This window comes from Lissotriton helveticus, chromosome 9, assembly GCF_964261635.1.
Source record: "Lissotriton helveticus chromosome 9, aLisHel1.1, whole genome shotgun sequence".
NCBI classification, from domain to species: Eukaryota; Metazoa; Chordata; class Amphibia; order Caudata; family Salamandridae; genus Lissotriton; species Lissotriton helveticus.
Window position 1 is genome coordinate 1,280,004,769 of NC_136070.1, and position 20,844 is coordinate 1,280,025,612.

The window sequence follows — 20,844 nt, forward strand, 5'->3', positions numbered from 1 at the left end:
TTTGCCATCCCTTGGTGTCCCACGTGAGCCAGGCTCAGGGCTCGTTGCTGGAGGCTTTCGGGCATGACGATGAGGTGCCCACGCAGCACCACCCCCTCATCTCCGACGCTAAGTTCACTCCGTATCTGCCACAGCTGCTGCCTGGCATGACGCACCTCCGGCCGGAGGCACGAAGCGCCATCAAGGAAATGGGCCCAACGATTTCCTTCGAGTGCCTCCCTAACCTTCGCCAGGGTCTCGTCCGTCGCAGTGGCGTCGCTAATTTCCTGGAGCGACATGTTCTCGGGGCACGCCGCTAGGGTGACCATGTGCACTATCTCCTCCACTTCATCTCCTTCAGCATCGAGGGCCGGTGGGGGTGTGACATCCGGATGACGCGACAAGTAGTCGGCAGGGTTGTGTGCTCCTGGCCTGAACACCACCTTGAACCGGTAACCCTGCAGCTGGACAGCCCACCTCTCGATGCGTGGGGGAGCAAGCCGGGAGGTCCCCGCAAAGAGGGGCAACAGGGGTTTATGGTCTGTGACCACCGTGAAGTCCTGTCCACAGAGATAGAGGTGAAAGTGCTGGCATGCCCACTTGATGGCCAGCGCCTCCCTTTCAATTTGGGCATACCTGGTCTCCGTGTCGGACAGGGCCTTGCTGGCATAGGCGACAGGCTTCCACTCTTCCGGCCCATACTCCTGCAGCAGCACGGCTCCCAATCCCACTGGGCTGGCATCGACTATCAACTCGGTCCGTCTCCGTGGCTGGAAGTAGGCCATGACGGTATTGTCAAGCAGACTGGCCTTGACGGCCTGGAACGCCTTGTGTGCAGCAGCAGTCCAGTCCCATTTCTGATCAGCACGGGTGAGGGCACGGAGAGGCTCCGCTAAGTCGGCCAGGTTCGGGATAAACCGGCCACAGTACGTGGCCATGCCCAGAAAACTGCGGACTTCTGTTTGACTTCTAGGCGTGCTGGCCGCTTTGATGGCTTCGGCCTTCTTAGGGTCGACTTTAAGGCCTTCCCTCGTAAAGATATATCCAAAGAAGTCCACTGACTCCTGATAGAAGGCACATTTAGCGCGGTGGAGGGTGAGGCCGCTATCGGCGAGTCTCTGCAGAGTCGCCCTCAAGTTGGCGTGATGCTCCTCTAGGGTCGTTGAGTAAACTAGGATGTCATCACTCAGGTTGATCACCCCTTTTAGTCCGGAGAGCACCTCGCGAATGGCGTTCTGGAAGACCTCGGCGGCCGACGAGACGCCAAAACTGAGCCGAGTGTAGCGACGCAGCCCCACGTGCGTCGAAAACGTGGTGATGTACCTGCTAGCCGGCTCTAGCTCCAGCTGGTGATATCCGGAGTTGAGGTCTAATTTGGAAAACCATTTCGCCCCGTTGAGGTCAGCTATAATATCGTCCATAGTGGGGGTGATGTGTCGTTCGCGCTTGACAGCGGTGTTGGGGAGCCTCATGTCCACGCACAGACGTATGGCTCCCGGCTGCTTCGGTTTTGGGGCAACCACCAGGGGCGAGACCCAGGGTGTCGGGCCCGACACTTTCTCGATCACTCCCAACTCCTCAAGCTTGCGAAGCTCTTCCTCAACTTGGGGCCTGAGGTTAAACGGTACTCGCCGGTGTCTGAGAGCGACAGGTTTCACCGTCGCATCAATGTGTAGCTTAAACTTTTTACCCTTGAGCTTGCCGAGGCCTTTGAACAGTTCTGGGAAGTCCTTTAACATGAAGTCAGCGTGAGCCTGGTGTACTTGGTTGGCGAAAAACACCAGTCCCAGATCCTCTGCTGTGTGGCAGCTCAGGAGGGTGCCTTTCTTGCCCTCGGTGATGTGGAATCTGGTCACAGTCGAATATTCTCCGTTGACTACTGTGGTTTGAATCACTCCACGAAGAGGCATGGGCTCTGTCCCGCCATAGGTGTAGATGCGTGCCGCGGACGGTGCTAGCGTCGGCTTTGGGGACATGCGCTCATACTGGTCCGAGTCCATGACGTTCACGGACGCCCCGGTGTCTATCAGCGCGTTGACACTCGTCCCGTCCACTGAGACGGAACACATTGGAGGCGGTCGCCTTTTCGTGGATGCCCGGCTCACGTAGGAGATGACATACACCTCATCGTCTTCGTCGTCCTCATATCTGGGCCGGCGGTCTTGAGCCTCCGTGTCGGGAGGGGGTCTCTCCTGGTCAAGAGACAGCTGTCGGACTCGTTGGGTCACTGTTCTGGCGCGCGGGCCTGCTGCCCGGAACTTCCCTCCCCGGCAGACAGCAGCGAAGTGATTCATGCGCCCACACTTGAGGCACGTCTTGCCTTTGGCACCACACGTGGCCGTGGAAGGATGGTCCACACCACAGTACCCGCACTGGCTGTCCCTTGGCGGGCCACCCCGCAGCCTTGCTGGCGGGAATCTTCTTTGGACCACCTCCACTCGCTCTTCCTTGATGGCCGGGGCCCTTGCCCCAGACGGGGCGATCACCGGGGTGCGCAGCGCGACCTCCATCTCCTCCGCCCGGGCATCCGACAACTCGTGCGACCTTGCCAGGATGAGGATCTCGTCTAAGGTGATCCCCGGCTGCCGGAGGATCAGCTTTCTCAGCAACTTAGATTTGCAGCCGACGATGATCTGGTCCCTGATTTCGTCGCGAGGGTTGATGAAGGGACACGTGCTCGCGAGCCGTCGGAGTCGAGTGTAGTACATGTCGACTGACTCGGAGTCCAGCTGCCATGCGCGCTTGAATTTGAATTTTTCAAAATCATTGTTCAACTGAGGGTCAAAGTGCGCGTTGAGGGCCGCGACTGCGGCGTCATAGTTGTCCTCGGCTCCAGTGTTCGGGAGCGATTCAAATAAGTCATAGATCTCTTGACCCCCATAGAGAATGAGGAGCGACCTCTTCACCGTACCGTCGGTTTCTCTTGTGCCCCTGAAGTACAGATTGAGGCGTCCGACCCATGCTCTCCAGCGGACGGCCGCCGTTGCCGGGTCTGCAGATTCGCTGAATGGCGGTATGGGTGCTACGCCGGCGTGCTGATGCGCATGGGGCGCGGGTGCGTGAGGACCTGCAGGGGCGCCTGCTCCGGCCTGTGCTTGAGCCTGTGGTTGAGCGGCGGGCGCAGCTGGCTGCTGCTGGGGGGGCTGGCCAGCCCCGTCTTGGACCGCTCCTGGAGCGCCGTTGTTCATGGCGAGGCGTCACTCTGGCCTTGCTGGTGCTTTCCGGGATGGCGGCGGCGTGAGGCGCAGGGCAGGGGCGCAGGCCACGCAGCGTTTCGAGGCGCCTTAGGGCGTGACGCGGGAAGAGTCAGCAGTGGCGATGGATAGGACCCCAGGGACCAGCTGTGGCGGCAAGGACAATGATGCACGGCCTTGTGGGAGCCAATGTGAATGGAGATGCCTTGTTGCATGTGCCAATGCTTGTTGCCTTTTTCCTTATTTGATTTTATTTTTTTTTTTGATCGTGGTGACACCTTCAAATGTTCCCATTAATTGACTCACAGTCCGTGAGAACGTCCCTTCGCCCCACGAGGGCAGGAGCACAGCAGGAGGGGCCTGGCGTCGTGCCTAGCGCGCGCCTCTGCAAGGGCGCCTCATGCGCGGCAGCTCCGAAGAGCGAGGGCGGGCCCAGGGCGGGTCGTCACGTGGCGCTCGCCGGGCCTGCAGTCAGCAGGCGCGCCTCCTCCGCGGTGGCAGGCGGAGTGCGGAAGGCAGGGGCCGCGCAAGCGGGGCAGATGAGCACTCACCCGCAGGACCTTCACCCAGCCGCACGTCAGCTTCCGCCGGTCCCGAGTCCCGCCAGCCGAAGGCGCACCCTCACGGGAGACGCGTGGGCGGGTCTCAGGCGCACGGGGCCAGAGCAGCACAGCGGCAGGCACCGCCGCGCGAGGCAGACACACGCGGATCCAGGTACACCGGCCTCGTCGCCAATGTAGAGTGGTGAGGCTGGGCCTACCACGTGTATGTGTATGCACTGAATAACTACACCAACACTTGCTTGCACTCAGCCGGAAAGACCCCGAGCGGTCTTCCGCTTGTTTATTTATACCGAGGGGCGAGCCCGCCCCAAGGTTGCGTGTGCGTGCGTGCGTGTAAGGATACAATGTATGTGAGAGCCCGGATGGCTCTCTACATCGCAGACATTTACCGTAACCCGAGGCCCGGACACAGGGGGCTGTGGGGGCGGGTGCCACACAGGCCTGGCACTGTCCCCCGCACTGAGGCGGCCTGTGCTGCGCACAAGGCCCCTCACACCCAGGCCTGCTGCCTGGAGGGCCATTAACTCATTAAAGTGGCGGCTCGGATTGCGGTGAGTCCGCGCATGCGCCGTCGGGCTGTTCTCAGGGCCGGCACAGGGCTATATTTAGGGCGGACTCTCGGTGAATGAAGGGGTCTCTGTCAGCCCGGCCTGTCTCAGGCACAGTAAGTGCTCAGTGTGCTTACACTTGGGTAAATGTCAGGCCAAAGCTGCTGGAAGCGCGCAAACGTTGCAAGGGCACCTTTCCGGGAAAGAAAGGCTGGGGGACGCAGACGGACTTTCACAAAAAAACAAGAAAACACTCAAGTGTCTCTATAAATCTATATATAGCGCCCTCGTCCTCTCCGCAGTCCACGAGCGCTACAGGCCTCACAGCGCTGCCTTCTCCCGTACCCTCATTCTTAAAACTAATATATGTTTTTCCCGAATTGTAGCAGCATTGTGTATTTCTCACTGCAACTATATATATATATATTTCTATTTTCTATTTCTATGCGGAATTTGTTAAGCGCGCGGACACCCAGGGGTTTCATGGCGCTGGAGAAACAGAGAAGAGGATTCGGTGGATGAAGAATTCTAGCAGTACGCTTGTTGAAATAGCCAGGTCTTTAATGCACGTCTGAACTCAATCAGCTTGGAGCAGCTCCTGATGGACAAGGGCAGAGAGTTCCAAGTCTTTGGGGCGAGGTGTGCGAAGCTGGATCCGCCGAGTCTTTTCTTTTTAAAGGTCGGCGCCTTGAGAAGGGATAGGTGGGCGGATCGAAGCTCACGGGTCGGGATATGTTTGATAATAAGTTGGTTGATAAATCTAGGGCTTTTTCCGTGAAGAGCCTTGAAAATTATGCAGCCTGTCTTAAAGATGATCCGATGAGTGATGGGGAGCCAGTGGAGGGAGGCTAACAGAGGTACGGCTGACTGCCTGCGGTTGCTCCTGAAGATTAGTCTGGCCGCTTGATTTTGCACAATCTGCAGGCGTTTAGATATGGTGAGGGGGAGGCCGAGGTAGGTCGAGTTAGAAAAGTCTAATCGCGAGAGGACTAGCGCGAGTACTGCCTGGATGAGGGCAGAATGGGACAACAGATGAGCAATTTTTTTTATTTTTCTCAATTGAAAGAAGCAGGAGGAGATCACTGTTCCGATCTGGGTTTTCAGAGAGAGATCGGCGCTAAGAGTGACCCCGAGGCTTTTCGCTGTCTGGGATGGTGAAGGGGGAGTGCCCATAGAAGGTGGCCAAAAGTGGGGGCCCCAGCTGAGTGTACTGTCACAGGGAAGTACTAACTCAGTCTTTCCTGGGTTTAGCTTAAGATGGTTCCGATCCATCCAGCTCTGGATATGCAGCATGGTCTTTTGGAATTCCTCGACGGAATCCGGGGAGTTGAGGGGGAATATCAGCTGCAAATCGTCAGCGTAGTTGAAAATGGTTACTTTTTTATTTTTCAAGGAGTGCAGGAGGGGTTTAAGATAAAGATTAAAAAGTAGGGGGGACAGTGAGGAGCCCTGTGGGACACCGCAAGTGGTAGGTAGGGTGGGGGCTGTGAAGTTCTCCAGCTTTACTGCCTGATATCTGTCCGTCAGAAAGGATTTAACCCAAGAGAGGGCCGTGCCCTTGAGGCCGGCTTGTTCGACACGGTGCAATAGAATGGTGTGGTCCACCGTGTCGAACGCGGCCGATAGGTCGAGTAGTACGAGGGCCTGGTGGATTCCGTTATCGGCATTGGTCCTTAGGGTGTTCTGCACAGCGAGGATCACCGCCTCGGTGGAATGTGCCTGGCGGAATCCAGCTTGGTTGGGTTCGAAATAGTCAGATATCTCAATGAAGTTGGATAAATGGCTGGTTACATAGACTTCCAGTAGTTTTGCGCAGTAGGGGAGGAGGGAGATGGGGCGATAGTTAGCGAGGTTGGAGGGGTCGGAACCTGGTTTTTTTATAAGAGGGACCAAGGTGGCGTTTTTAAAGGAGTCGGGTACCGTACCTTGTGATAGGGAGGTGTTCAGGATGGGGAGTATACTCTGAGGAAGTTTGGTGTAGACCTCTTTCAGGATGTGCGGAGGGCAGAAGTCGTTGGGTGAGCCCGATTTTACTCGGTTCGTAAGTTCCAATAGTTTGGGTGGGTCAATGGGGGGGAAGTCTTGTAGAGTGTTGGGATTTCTGCAGATGTCAGACTCGTCTGCAGGATGGTTGGTTTGGATGCTGTTTTTTATGTTGTCAATCTTCTCCTTGAAGAAGTTGTTAAGTTGGTTACACAGCGTTTGAGATGCGGGTTGGGAGGGGGCAGTTCTGTTGTCATTACAGAGGTCGTTGACGACTCTGAAAATTTCCCGTGATTTGTTTTTGGCGTTGGAAATTTTTTCTGAAAAGAAGGTAGATTTCGCCACTAAGATTGAGTCCTTGTATTTTTTGCGAGCAGTCTTATACAGTGCTCTGTCAGAGGCTAGGTAGCTATGTCTCCACTTCCGTTCGAGTTGGCGAAGTTGTAGTTTCTGTTCTTTTAATTCAGCAGAGAACCATTTGTGGGCGTCCATGCGGCGGGCGCGAGAGAACTTGGTCAGGGGGGCATGTTCATTACATGCGGAGAGGAGCCACTCGGAATGCGTTTTGTCCATCAGATTGATATCTGGTAGCTGGGTGGGGACGGAGTTGGACAGGGAGGAGAGAAAATCTTGGAGGTTTAAAGCTCTCCATTTCCTGACTGAGCCTCCAGGGGGTGCATGTTTTTTTTGATAACCCTGTGTGGTGATAGAGAATTGTAGTAAGTGGTGGTCGGACCAGATGCATGGTGAGGCCGTGGGACAGGAGGTGGAGATGTTATGAGACCAGATATGGTCTAGGGTATGTCCCTTTTCATGGGTGGGGGTCGCGACATGTTGGTGAAAGTTTAAGTTGGAGAGGAGTTCAAACAGTTCTGTGGCGTGAGGTCCAGCATCAGCGTTGTTATACCAATAGTTGAAGTCTCCTAGGACCATAACTTTGTCGTGGTCGACGACTAGGCCTGCAATTTGTTCAGACAAGGAGGCAGGGAAGGAGGGCATGGATGTGGGAGGACGGTATACCAATACTAGCACCATAGTGCCTGTCTCGGTGTCAGATTTGACAACTAGGTTATCCGAACCTGATAGGTCTAGAGGGGGTAAGGGGGAAAAAGTGTGGTCTTTATGAATAATGGCGGCCACGCCTCCCCCAGTTTTACCTGGTTTTCTGTTTGCAGACAAGATGTAATAGTCTGATGGTAGGGCCGAGAGTATATCTGGCAGGGAGTCTGTGGTGAGCCATGTCTCAGTGACAAAGAGTATGTCTGGGCTATGTCTGGGCTCTCCGTTTTCAGAAGCAGGAATATGTCAAGTTGGTGTTTGACCAGGGATCTGGTATTGAGGTAGAGGCAACGGAGAGTCCTGAAATTGGGTATAGGGGGAATAAGATTTTTTAAATTTGGGGGGAGAGTGTGAGTCGGGTCTTGTGAGTAATGAGGAGCGAGGATGCTACTTGCCTTTAGGCAAGCGTGCGTGGACGGGTCGAGTGGTTGAGGAGCAGGATCTTGCAGAGAGTGAAGCTCTGAAGAGGAGTATCTGATGATTTCACCATTCTGCCTGGTCCCTGGGCCCGTCCAGGCGCGGACGGGCGCAGACGGGCTTGCCTTAGGCGCGCCTTCGGCGCGCAAACGGCGCTCCCGCTGCGCTCGTCCGCTGCGCTTCCTGCCCTGGCACATAGTAAAGCAGAAAGAGGGGGCGTGGCCTCAAGGGGGCGTGGCCTCAAGGGGGCGTGGCTAGCGAGCACGCCTGCGATGGCGGCCGCTGGAAATGAAACAAACAATTACCGCGACAGCGCTCAGTCGGCTGCGTGGCAAGAAGGTAGGATGCAAGTTTCACTCAGCTGTTTAGCAGGTTATTAATCAACACAAATAAAAACAGAGTATTACAATTTTTAAAATTAGTGCGTACCACCAGAGCCCGGCTTCCGCCTCAGGTCTGGGATCTGATTCTGTGGGTCAGTTTCAGAGCGGCGCTTTATAAGGCAGGGGGCGTGGCCTCAAGGGGGCATGGCTAGCGAGCACGCCTGCGATGGCAGCCGCTGGAAATGAAGCAAACAATTACCGCGACAGCGCTCAGTCGGCTGCGTGGCAAGAAGGTAGGATGCAAGTTTCACTCAGCTGTTTAGCAGGTTATTAATCAACACAAATAAAAACAGAGTATTACAATTTTTAAAATTAGTGCGTACCACCAGAGCCCGGCTTCCGCCTCAGGTCTGGGATCTGATTCTGTGGGTCAGTTTCAGAGCGGCGCTTTATAAGGCAGGGGGCGTGGCCTCAAGGGGGCGTGGCCTCAAGGGGGCGTGGCTAGCGAGCACGCCTGCGATGGCGGCCGCTGGAAATGAAGCAAACAATTACCGCGACAGCGCTCAGTCGGCTGTGTGGCAAGAAGGTAGGATGCAAGTTTCACTCAGCTGTTTAGCAGGTTATTAATCAACACAAATAAAAACAGAGTATTACAATTTTTAAAATTAGTGCGTACCACCAGAGCCCGGCTTCCGCCTCAGGTCTGGGATCTGATTCTGTGGGTCAGTTTCAGAGCGGCGCTTTATAAGGCAGGGGGCGTGGCCTCAAGGGGGCGTGGCCTCAAGGGGGCGTGGCTAGCGAGCACGCCTGCGATGGCGGCCGCTGGAAATGAAGCAAACAATTACCGCGACAGCGCTCAGTCGGCTGCGTGGCAAGAAGGTAGGATGCAAGTTTCACTCAGCTGTTTAGCAGATTATTAATCAACACAAATAAAAACAGAGTATTACAATTTTTAAAATTAGTGCGTACCACCAGAGCCCGGCTTCCGCCTCAGGTCTGGGATCTGATTCTGTGGGTCAGTTTCAGAGCGGCGCTTTATAAGGCAGGGGGCGTGGCCTCAAGGGGGCGTGGCCTCAAGGGGGCGTGGCTAGCGAGCACGCCTGCGATGGCGGCCGCTGGAAATGAAGCAAACAATTACCGCGACAGCGCTCAGTCGGCTGCGTGGCAAGAAGGTAGGATGCAAGTTTCACTCAGCTGTTTAGCAGGTTATTAATCAACACAAATAAAAACAGAGTATTACAATTTTTAAAATTAGTGCGTACCACCAGAGCCCGGCTTCCGCCTCAGGTCTGGGATCTGATTCTGTGGGTCAGTTTCAGAGCGGCGCTTTATAAGGCAGGGGGCGTGGCCTCAAGGGGGCGTGGCCTCAAGGGGGCGTGGCTAGCGAGCACGCCTGCGATGGCGGCCGCTGGAAATGAAGCAAACAATTACCGCGACAGCGCTCAGTCGGCTGCGTGGCAAGAAGGTAGGATGCAAGTTTCACTCAGCTGTTTAGCAGGTTATTAATCAACACAAATAAAAACAGAGTATTACAATTTTTAAAATTAGTGCGTACCACCAGAGCCCGGCTTCCGCCTCAGGTCTGGGATCTGATTCTGTGGGTCAGTTTCAGAGCGGCGCTTTATAAGGCAGGGGGCGTGGCCTCAAGGGGGCGTGGCCTCAAGGGGGCGTGGCTAGCGAGCACGCCTGCGATGGCGGCCGCTGGAAATGAAGCAAACAATTACCGCGACAGCGCTCAGTCGGCTGCGTGGCAAGAAGGTAGGATGCAAGTTTCACTCAGCTGTTTAGCAGGTTATTAATATATTTGTGTTCAAGATGCTTTATTGAAATTCCAAAACCACGTAAGACATCATTACAAAGGTTAGCAAAGCAGGAAGCATTAGAACGCGAATCAAAAATAAGGAAAGAAACTGTAATAAATACTATCCTTATGAGAAATAACTGTACTAAGAGAAAATGCATTTTTGAAAAAAAAATTGAAAGAAAAGAAGAAAAGAAAGGGAAGAAAAGAGGAGAACAAGAGAAGAAGAGAAAGAAAAGAAAGAAGGAGGTGAAGAGAGAGAGAAGAGTCAAAAGAATGAAAATAAAATATGATGATAAACATTGTGGAGAAGCGTGGCTCAGTGGTTAGAGGCGGCAGACCCGGAAGCTGAGATCAGCCGTGGACCAGGGTTCAATTCCCCGCCTCGGCGGGTCTCGGGCTCAAAAATTCCACGGACTCGTCAATTCTCGCTCCGCTGCCTATTCGACTCACGGGGTCACACTCTGCGACTCTGGGCAATAGCTTGCTTAATCTCCACTACGGCCCCTCGCGGCGGGATGCCTGGCTTTCACCTTGTGGATACCCTGCCGGGGTATCTCACAGGGGAATACCAGGACGGGTTCCCTAAGCAAGCGCCTTGATGCCTTCGGGTGACACGTGCGCTATATAAGTCGCAATACATTTACAAGTACTAAATTTAAAGTACAGTATTTTTTTGTTTTTAAACAGAAGAGCAACCCTTTGCATTTACTTTATAAAAAGTCCAAACTGTATGACATTGACATCAAAGGTGTCCTGATATGTATCAGATACCATGGGCCATATTATCAAGAAAGGGCGATACATTATCGCCGCTTTTATCGGCAGGAAACTGCCGCTAAAGCGGCGATAATGGGCTTGATAATATGCCCTTGTGAATTCCCATAGCAGCCCAGGTTCACACCAGAACCTTATCAAGCCCCTTATCGCCTCTTTAGCAGCAGTTTCCTGCCGATAAAAGTGGCGATAATGTATCGCCCTTTCTTGATAATATGGCCCCATGTTCCCTTACCATTTTCAGATAGCGCTGCATTCCCATTAGTATCGCCTCGCAGCGCTGTAGGCCTTGGGAGAACCCTCACTTCCGTCTCTTCTCTCACTAGTAACAATGCACCAGTGACACACCCTGGACCTGTTCCGCCAGGCCAGGTCCTCCCTGAACCGGAACACAACCAACCCAGGACTGGCCCGGTTCGAGCCGGGCGGTTCCCATTGGAGCAGGGTCGAGGCTGATCTGCATACGGCTGGGTCCAAACTGAGGGACAGGGTGTGTAAAATCACGATGGGTTGGGATGCGGCCCCAGTAATTACGAGTGGCTGAAATTCATTCAACCATTTCACCCACCCCATTTTATGGATACTTTGGTTATTAGAACTATGACGTCAGAGCAGTCATGTTATCAGAAACAATTTCAGCAATTTATTTATTATTTGTGTGTTTTATAAAGCACGCAGCGGCCCCAACGGGGCATCCCGGCGCTGAAAACTCTGAAAACAGGAGGCATTGGGTCGGGGGACCAAACTAGGAGGAAAAGAGATGGGTTTTCAGGGATTTGCGGAATAGTGGTTCGGCTTGGCAGGTGCGTAGAGCTAACGGGAGCTTGTTCCAGTGCTGAGTGGCACAGACCTCAAAGGTTTTTCCACCTGCACGGGAACGTTTAAATCGGGGGGTTTCCAAAAAAAGAAGGGAGTTGGATCGTAGGGCCCTGGGTTTGATGTAAGGACGTAGGGTGTTTTTCAAATGGGCTGAACCATTGCCTTTAGATGCTCGAAAGGCAAGTGTCATAGCTTTAAAGACGCATCTTTTGGTGATGGGTAGCCAGTGAAGTTTACGGAGATGTGGAGAGATATGATGTCTAGCAGGAATTCTCTCCAGCAATTATACCACAGCTGCGCTATGATCACAATGTAGGTTTCAGAGAAGTGATAGCAGTACCATTGGAGCCATGCCATCACAGCAGCTCTGTTACAACAACTATGACATCAGAGAAGAGCTGTCATTGGTAGCCGTACATTCATGACATCACAGCTGCTCTGTTACAACAACTATGACATCAGAGAAGAGCTGTCATTGGTAGCCGTACATTCATGACATCACAGCAGCACTGTTACAACAACTATGACTTCAGAACAGAACTGTCTTGAGCAGCAGTCAATCAATCAATCAGGCGTTTGTTAAGCGCGACTACTCGCCCGTAAGGGTCTCAAGGTGCTGGAGGGGTGGGCGGAGGGGGGTTGCAGGTTCCAGTCCATCAAGGAGGGGGTCTGTCGAAGAGCCAGGTTTTGAGGTTTCTTGCGAAGATGGGGAGCGATGTTGTCTGTCTGAGGTGGAGCGGAAGGTCGTTCCAGGCTCTGGCCGCGCGGAAGGAGAAGGAGCGGCCTCCCGATCTGGTCTTTCTGGTACAGCGGACCACAGCCTAGGAGAGCTGGGCTGATCGTAGGGTCCTCTGGGATGCGTGGAATTTGAGTCGGCTGCTCAGGTATGCTGGTCCGGTGTCGTGGAAGGCCTTGTGAGCGTGGGTGAGCATCTTGAAGATGACTGTAGCTTCGATAGAGAGCCAGCGGAGTGTGCGTAGATGCTGGGAGATGTGGCAGCGTCTTGTCAGGTTGAGGATCAGTCTTGCGGCGGTATTCTGGATGTTCTGTAGCTTGCGAGTGAGGTTTTTGTTTATTCTGGCATAGAGTGCGTTGCCGTTGTCCAGTCTGATGGTGACAAGGGCGTGAGTGACAGTCTTTCTGTGCTCGAGGGGGATCCATTTGAAGGTTTTACGTGGGAGGCAGAGGGTGTGGAAGCAGGAGGGTGCGACGGAGTTGATCTGGCGGTCCATGTTGAGCTCAGAGTCCAGGATGATTCCCAGGTTGCATGCTTGGTTCGTGGGGGTGGGTGGGCTTCCGAGGACGGGGCCACCAGGTGTCGTTCCAGCCGTCTGGATTTGGGCCCATGATGAGTACTTCTGTTTTGTCGGTGTTGAATTGTAGGCAGCTGCTTTTCATCCATTTGGCAAAGGCTTCCATGCCTTCTTGAAAGATGTGTCTGGCGGTGTTGGGTTCGTTGGATAAGGAGAGGATGAGTTGGTGTCGTCTGCGTATGACACAATGTTGAGTCCATAGGTTCTGACGATGGGGGCGAGCGGAGCCATGTAGACGTTGAAGAGCATGGGGCTGTGGGAGGACCCCTGGGGGACTCTGCAGGTGGTTGGTGTGGGGTCCGAGAGGAAAGGGAGGAATCTGACCCGCTGCATTCTGCCAGAGAGGAAGGAGTGGATCCAATCGAGGGCCTTGTCCCAGATTCCTGCGTCATGGAGTCTGCCCATTAGGGTGCGGTGAGAGACTGTGTCGAACGCAACTGAGAGGTCGAGGAGGATGAGGGCTACTGTTTCTCGTCTGTCCAGTAGGGAGCGGATGGCGTCTGTTGTGGCTTGGAGGGCAGTTTCTCTGCTGTGGTTTTTAGGTCTCGCCTGCCGATGCGCTTGCGCATTCGAGCTGGCGAGAGATATAGGGGCATATCCAGAGTTTAACCAAAGTGGCGATTTGATGCAGTGCACGTGCTCTTTTAGGTCAATGCGCAAGTGCAATGAGTTAAAATGCGCGTGCACAGCATCAAATCGCCAGCCATCTGTTCCCCAGCTTGTTGCCGCCAGAACTCTCTTCCCGCTCCGCCCCCTGCTGCATCAAAGCCTTTCATTCCCCCCAGCGTGCGCTCTGACTCAGCCATTTCTCCTCCCCTATTATTCACGGCCGGCCGTACTTTCAGTTTCACGGCCGCCAGGCCGTGTCTCCTTTTAGTTTAACTTTTTTTTTTTTACATTTTTTAGTTACCGCTGGTTCTATCCATTCCACCTCTCTCCCTTTCCTTTCTTCGGCGCAACTGGAAGCTTGGCTGATGATAAATTAATCAGTACATTTACGTAATATACCCAATTTTCACTGCCCGTTTCGGTACAATTGTCAATTTTAAGCAATGTACCTCCGCTATCAAACACTAATAGGGGCTGACTTTATTCACACATATTGGCACCTAATCGCCAGTTTTAGTTAATGACCAGTATGAGACAAAGAGTCTTTCACTACTCATATAGTCTTTCCTCACTTTTTGCCGCTCTTTTGATTTAACAGAATTGCGGTTGACGCTCCAGCTCTTACGTATGTCCTCAACCAATGAGCTTTCAGAGACTTCCATTTTATTCACTTCCTGGTTCCAGCCCTCACTCGTCCACTACATGGTACCGAGTGATTTGTCATGGGGCTGCAACTTTGCCGTATACTTTATGAAGGTAAGATTCACTGTGTCTTGCGCGGTAATTTTGGTCGTTGCATCACTATTGGTGAAAACCTGAGCCAAACACCATGTATTTCATGTTGTGAACACGCCCTACCCACTCGGGAGTAACATGGTTTTAGGAGTGGTTTGCTCACGATTTTCTGAAGACAAGTTGTCGTGTTTTGGTGTAATGGGGCCAACACAACAACAGGTCTGTTATGCATAAAAAAGAAGGTAGAAGTAAAGCCAAGCAAATGCATTCCTATTTGTGAGAGCAATAGCAAGCTGTGGCGTGGATTTTTTTTTTTTAAACCATCTTTTCGTTTGCTTTTCAAAGAACTGAGCTTGAAAGTATGGCATGTTGCTTCTGTTATGTATTATTCAATTACGGCTTTCTTGCATGGTAACTAATTTCTGTATTGTCTTCAAGTGTATTTCTTTATCCACTTTCATAGAAAATATACTTCTGCATATAACTAAAGAGAATCGTATTAATTTCTCTTGAATCAAAAACATTAGTTATGTGTACCTTGCGGCTAGTTTGTTTATTGCCCCTCTTTTCAACTGTGATTTCTTCCTGTAACCTCATAGGCCAGTACTTAACCTCATTGGAGGGATACCATGTAGAAAACGAACATTTTGAAACTCAAAGGCATATAGACTGTGCACCTTAAAATTAATTTTGATAATCAAGTAGAAAAGGACATTTGTATCTACAGAAACCATTGGTTTACTTTGACAACCCTCATAGACGCTAAAGATGTTGACGATGCGGTATATTTGTTTTTCCGCCCCTCATCTAGCGACATGGCATAGTCATTGGGTGGTCAAAGGTAAAGTATGCCTGCCTCACCCGAGGCACCTCTGGAGAGTGTAGAAGTGTCCAGAGATCAAAAGGAGAAGGTTCAATGGCCAAACTACGAGGGAGTTTTCTAAAAAACAGTATAGTCACCATGAACAAATTTATTAAAGAAGGTGAATACTGTAGGTTAAAATCAAATGGGTATATTCGATAATCGTGTGACTAGATTATCATATATAAAGTTTTTTTAAAAGTCGACATGTTTCAGCTCCTAGTGGCCCAGAAGGGTCGGTAGAGCTTTCGTCAGGACACATACAAAGAAGTTCTACTTACACAACTTGTGCAGTATTCAAATGCTTATTGGCAATCATGGATACGTTATCCTGTATTTTAGGAAACAAAAAACAACATCATACTGTTCACATGTGAATCTGAGGCATACTCGACTGTTCAACTATCACAGTCTCTGTGACACTATACACATTGGAAAGTGCTATTTTTAAAGGTGCACAATGATAAGTGCACTCAAACTCTTTATGTGGTGAAGAAGATAAAAACGGTGAGGGAACACGGGCATAGGTCTCAGTGGAAAACAGGCTCTGGCTCTATTGAATATTATTGAAGCCCAAGAGCCCGTAGTTACAAGCGCAATTGGCACTGTCAAGCTGTCATAAACGGCAAAATTCCTTAACACGTTATGTTAGTAGTTAGAAGAATGTACCTCAACCTTTAGTGTCTGGCGGTTTAAGGAATACGTGCAATTTAACAGTAGTATCGGTAAAGAATTATAACTACAAGCGCATCAAGATTGCATTCAAAGCGCATTAGGATAGTTGTTATCGGGTACTTAGCGGTATAATACCTGTTTGCCTGGGAAATAGTTCCTCTTCAGGGTGCTAAGGGCCGCTGTGTTGTGGTCAAAGCTGTAAATAATGGATATGACTTTTCAGTTTTATGGTAAGCCTCCAGAGCGACCAGTGTCCTCGGAGACTTCACACTTACCCACGTGTGCTGCATTAGTTGTCTGTGCTGGCTCTGCCCCTGGAAGCGCCGAGCGCGGACAGGACAACGCCTTATGACGATGTTCAGTGGAAATAGACGTGGTCTGCAGATTGGAAAACAGACTAGCGTCGAGACTGTTGGCAAATTTAAAACCAACGTGCATCATGATCTATATTTTAGCGGAATATCGTTTTTTGGGCCATTAATATTTTTGCGAATAAATTAATGATACTCGACCTAATGGGGGTCGATAAGCAGGCATTTAACTAGCAAATTTTATTGAATACTAGATTGGTTAGTACAGGTGTTCCTAGATCAGGTTGGGAATGCCATAGTGTTATAAGAATCGAATATTGAAATAAAAATAAAAAAATAAAATAATAAGGCCCGATCATATTCAGTTGATGGATCGGATAATGTTTAATCTATGTGCACTATGAGAAGGGGGAACCAGACATTAGTAGTATCAATGTAGTAAATTCAGCTAGGGAGGGTAAGGTAACAACTGTAAGTGTGTCATGAGGTGGTAGACCCAGATCACTCAGTAGAAATGATGCCAGGGAATATTATCGTTCATCCCTGATACATGGGTGTTGAGACGATTCACCCATCTTTGTTCCTTTTCGAAGAGGATTTGTTCAGCATTAATGTCTCTGTCTTGAAGCATCTCAAGGACCTTCCATCTCAATTCATCGCAAGTATGGCCAGCTGCAACATAATGGGCACATAACTTCGTTGTGTTCTTCTTGAGTCTCACATTGCTTCTATGTTCTCCAATGCGGACTTTCACTTTCCTGCAGGTCATGCCTACATATTGTTTCTGGCAGGGACAGGTGATCAAGTATATCACGTGAGTTGAGTTGCAGTTCGTATGTTGACGTTGGGTCCATAGCAATTGGTCAGTTAGTTGTAATGTTTTAGTGTACCTTGTAAACTTGCAAACCCCACACATCCCACAGGGATAATGTCCTGTGACTGGGGCCATGTTGAGATCTCTGACGTTCAACACCGGTCGTCTTGTCTGAGGGCGTGTGTGAACAAGTACATCTCTGATGTTTTTTGTCCTCCTGTTGGCAAATCTGGGCTTGGGCCAGTTGTAAGCACCAGAATTGATAATTGGCCAATTTTTCTTTATCAGTTTTTGGACCTCGTACGTTGCTGGACAGAAAGTAGTGACGCAGGTCACTAAGTCTTTTATTGGTTCTTTTTCATAGACCTGTAACAAACAGTCACGTGGTTGGTTGTTTGCCCTTTTCCTGCATTTGGAGATAACTCGAGGGGTGTAGTCTCTGGCTTGAAGTTTTTCACTCAAAATTCGTGCCTGTTGTTTATAGTCACTGGTTTTGCTGCAATTGCGTTTGTGTCGTAAAAACTGGCTATATGGGAGATTGTCCCTCAAAGGTTGAGGGTGATAGCTCAGGTACGACAGAAGGCTGTTCTTAGCAGTGGGCTTTGTGTACGTCTTCGTTTCCAGTTTTTTATTTTCACAAAAAAGCGTCAAGTCCAGGAAATCAATGCTTTTATTGCTTGCAGTGAACGTGAATTTCAACCAACGGTCTTGCCCGTTTAGCCAATCAATGAACCTCTGTAGATCTTGTTTGATGTCCCAGATCAGTAAGACGTCATCGATGTAACGTTTCCAGTACAGTATACTGGAAACGAAAGGATTTTTGTTGTTCAGAACACAGTTTTTCTCAAACTGACTAACATACAATCCCGCTACCGAGGGGGCAAAGGCACTGCCCATAGAAGTCCCATGGCATTGTAGGAACAGTTGTTGATTGTATTCAAAATAGTTCTCTTTTAGAGCCATGTGACAGCATTCCAAAATGAAATGGCGAGGGGTGGTCCGCAAACTTAGACAGAGGTTCGAGGAGGGAACCAATGCCCGATACTAGTTTGCGGACCAGTTCCTCAAACCTGTTGTACAACGGACACCAACATATCTAAAGGATACTCGTGACCTTCTAATACAGATTGCGAATAAGGATTTCGATCCAGACACTATGCTCCTAGTGGGATTAGATGTCGAATCCTTATACACAAGTTTACCTCAGGATGAAACACTGCGAATGCTTGAAGACTTACTCTTCCAAGAAGAATGGACTTACCGCACCCCTCGCCATTTCATTTTGGAATGCTGTCACATGGCTCTAAAAGAGAACTATTTTGAATACAATCAACAACTGTTCCTACAATGCCATGGGACTTCTATGGGCAGTGCCTTTGCCCCCTCGGTAGCGGGATTGTATGTTAGTCAGTTTGAGAAAAACTGTGTTCTGAACAACAAAAATCCTTTCGTTTCCAGTATACTGTACTGGAAACGTTACATCGATGACGTCTTACTGATCTGGGACATCAAACAAGATCTACAGAGGTTCATTGATTGGCTAAATGGGCAAGACCGTTGGTTGAAATTCACGTTCACTGCAAGCAATAAAAGCATTGATTTCCTGGACTTGACGCTTTTTTGTGAAAATAAAAAACTGGAAACGAAGACGTACACAAAGCCCACTGCTAAGAACAGCCTTCTGTCGTACCTGAGCTATCACCCTCAACCTTTGAGGGACAATCTCCCATATAGCCAGTTTTTACGACACAAACGCAATTGCAGCAAAACCAGTGACTATAAACAACAGGCATGAATTTTGAGTGAAAAACTTTAAGCCAGAGACTACACCCCTCGAGTTATCTCCAAATGCAGGAAAAGGGCAAACAACCAACCACGTGACAGTTTGTTACAGGTCTATGAAAAAGAACCAATAAAAGACTTAGTGACCTGCGTCACTACTTTCTGTCCAGCAACGTACGAGGTCCAAAAACTGATAAAGAAAAATTGGCCAATTATCAATTCTGGTGCTTACAACTGGCCCAAGCCCAGATTTGCCAACAGCAGGACAAAAAACATCAGAGATGTACTTGTTCACACACGCCCTCAGACAAGACGACCGGTGTTGAACGTCAGAGATCTCAACATGGCCCCAGTCACAGGACATTATCCCTGTGGGATGTGTGGGATTTGCAAGTTTACAAGGTACACTAAAACATTACAACTAACTGACCAATTGCTATGGACCCAACGTCAACATACGAACTGCAACTCAACTCACGTGATATACTTGATCACCTCTCCCTGCCAGAAACAATATGTAGGCATGACCTGCAGGAAAGTGAAAGTCCGCATTGGAGAACATAGAAGCAATGTGAGACTCAAGAAGAACACAACGAAGTTATGTGCCCATTATGTTGCAGCTGGCCATACTTGCGATGAATTGAGATGGACGGTCCTTGAGATGCTTCAAGACAGAGACATTAATGCTGAACAAATCCTCTTCGAAAAGGAACAAAGATGGGTGAATCGTCTCAACACCCATGTATCAGGGATGAACGATAATATTCCCTGGCATCATTTCTACTGAGTGATCTGGGTCTACCACCTCATGACACACTTACAGTTTTTACCTTACCCTCCCTAGCTGAATTTACTACATTGATACTACTAATGTCTGGTTCCCCCTTCTCATAGTGCACATAGATTAAACATTATCCGATCCATCAACTGAATATGATCGGGCCTTATTATTTTTTATTTTTATTTCAATATTCGATTCTTATAACACTATGGCATTCCCAACCTGATCTAGGAACACCTGTACTAACCAATCTAGTATTCAATAAAATTTGCTACTTAAATGCCTGCTTATCGACCCCCATTAGGTCGAGTATCATTAATTTATTCGCAAAAATATTAATGGCCCAAAAAACGATATTCCGCTAAAATATAGATCATGATGCACGTTGGTTTTAAATTTGCCAACAGTCTCGACGCTAGTCTGTTTTCCAATCTGCAGACCACGTCTATTTCCACTGAACATCGTCATAAGGCGTTGTCCTGTCCGCGCTCGGCGCTTCCAGGGGCAGAGCCAGCACAGACAACTAATGCAGCACACGTGGGTAAGTGTGAAGTCTCCGAGGACACTGGTCGCTCTGGAGGCTTACCATAAAACTGAAAAGTCATATCCATTATTTACAGCTTTGACCACAACACAGCGGCCCTTAGCACCCTGAAGAGGAACTATTTCCCAGGCAAACAGGTATTATACCGCTAAGTACCCGATAACAACTATCCTAATGCGCTTTGAATGCAATCTTGATGCGCTTGTGGTTATAATTCTTTACCGATACTACTGTTAAATTGCACGTATTCCTTAAACCGCCAGACACTAAAGGTTGAGGTACATTCTTCTAACTACTAACATAACGTGTTAAGGAATTTCGCCGTTTATGACAGCTTGACAGTGCCAATTGCGCTAGTAACTACGGGCTCTTGGGCTTCAATAATATTCAATAGAGCCAGAGCCTGTTTTCCACTGAGACCTATGCCCGTGTTCCCTCACCGTTTTTATCTTCTTCACCACATAAAGAGTTTGAGTGCACTTATCATTGTGCACCTTTAAAAATAGCACTTTCCAATGTGTATAGTGTCACAGAGACTGTGATAGTTGAACAGTCGAGTATGCCTCAGATTCATATGTGAAAAGTATGATGTTGTTTTTTGTTTCCTAAAATACAGGATAACGTATCCATGATTGCCAATAAGCATTTGAATACTGCACAAGTTGTGTAAGTAGAACTTCTTTGTATGTGTCCTGACGAAAGCTCTACCGACCCTTCTGGGCCACTAGGAGCTGAAACATGTCGACTTTAAAAAAAACTTTATATATGATAATCTAGTCACACGATTATCGAATATACCCATTTGATTTTAACCTACAGTATTCACCTTCTTTAATAAATTTGTTCATGGTGACTATACTGTTTTTTAGAAAACTCCCTCGTAGTTTGGCCATTGAACCTTCTCCTTTTGATCTCTGGACACTTCTACACTCTCCAGAGGTGCCTCGGGTGAGGC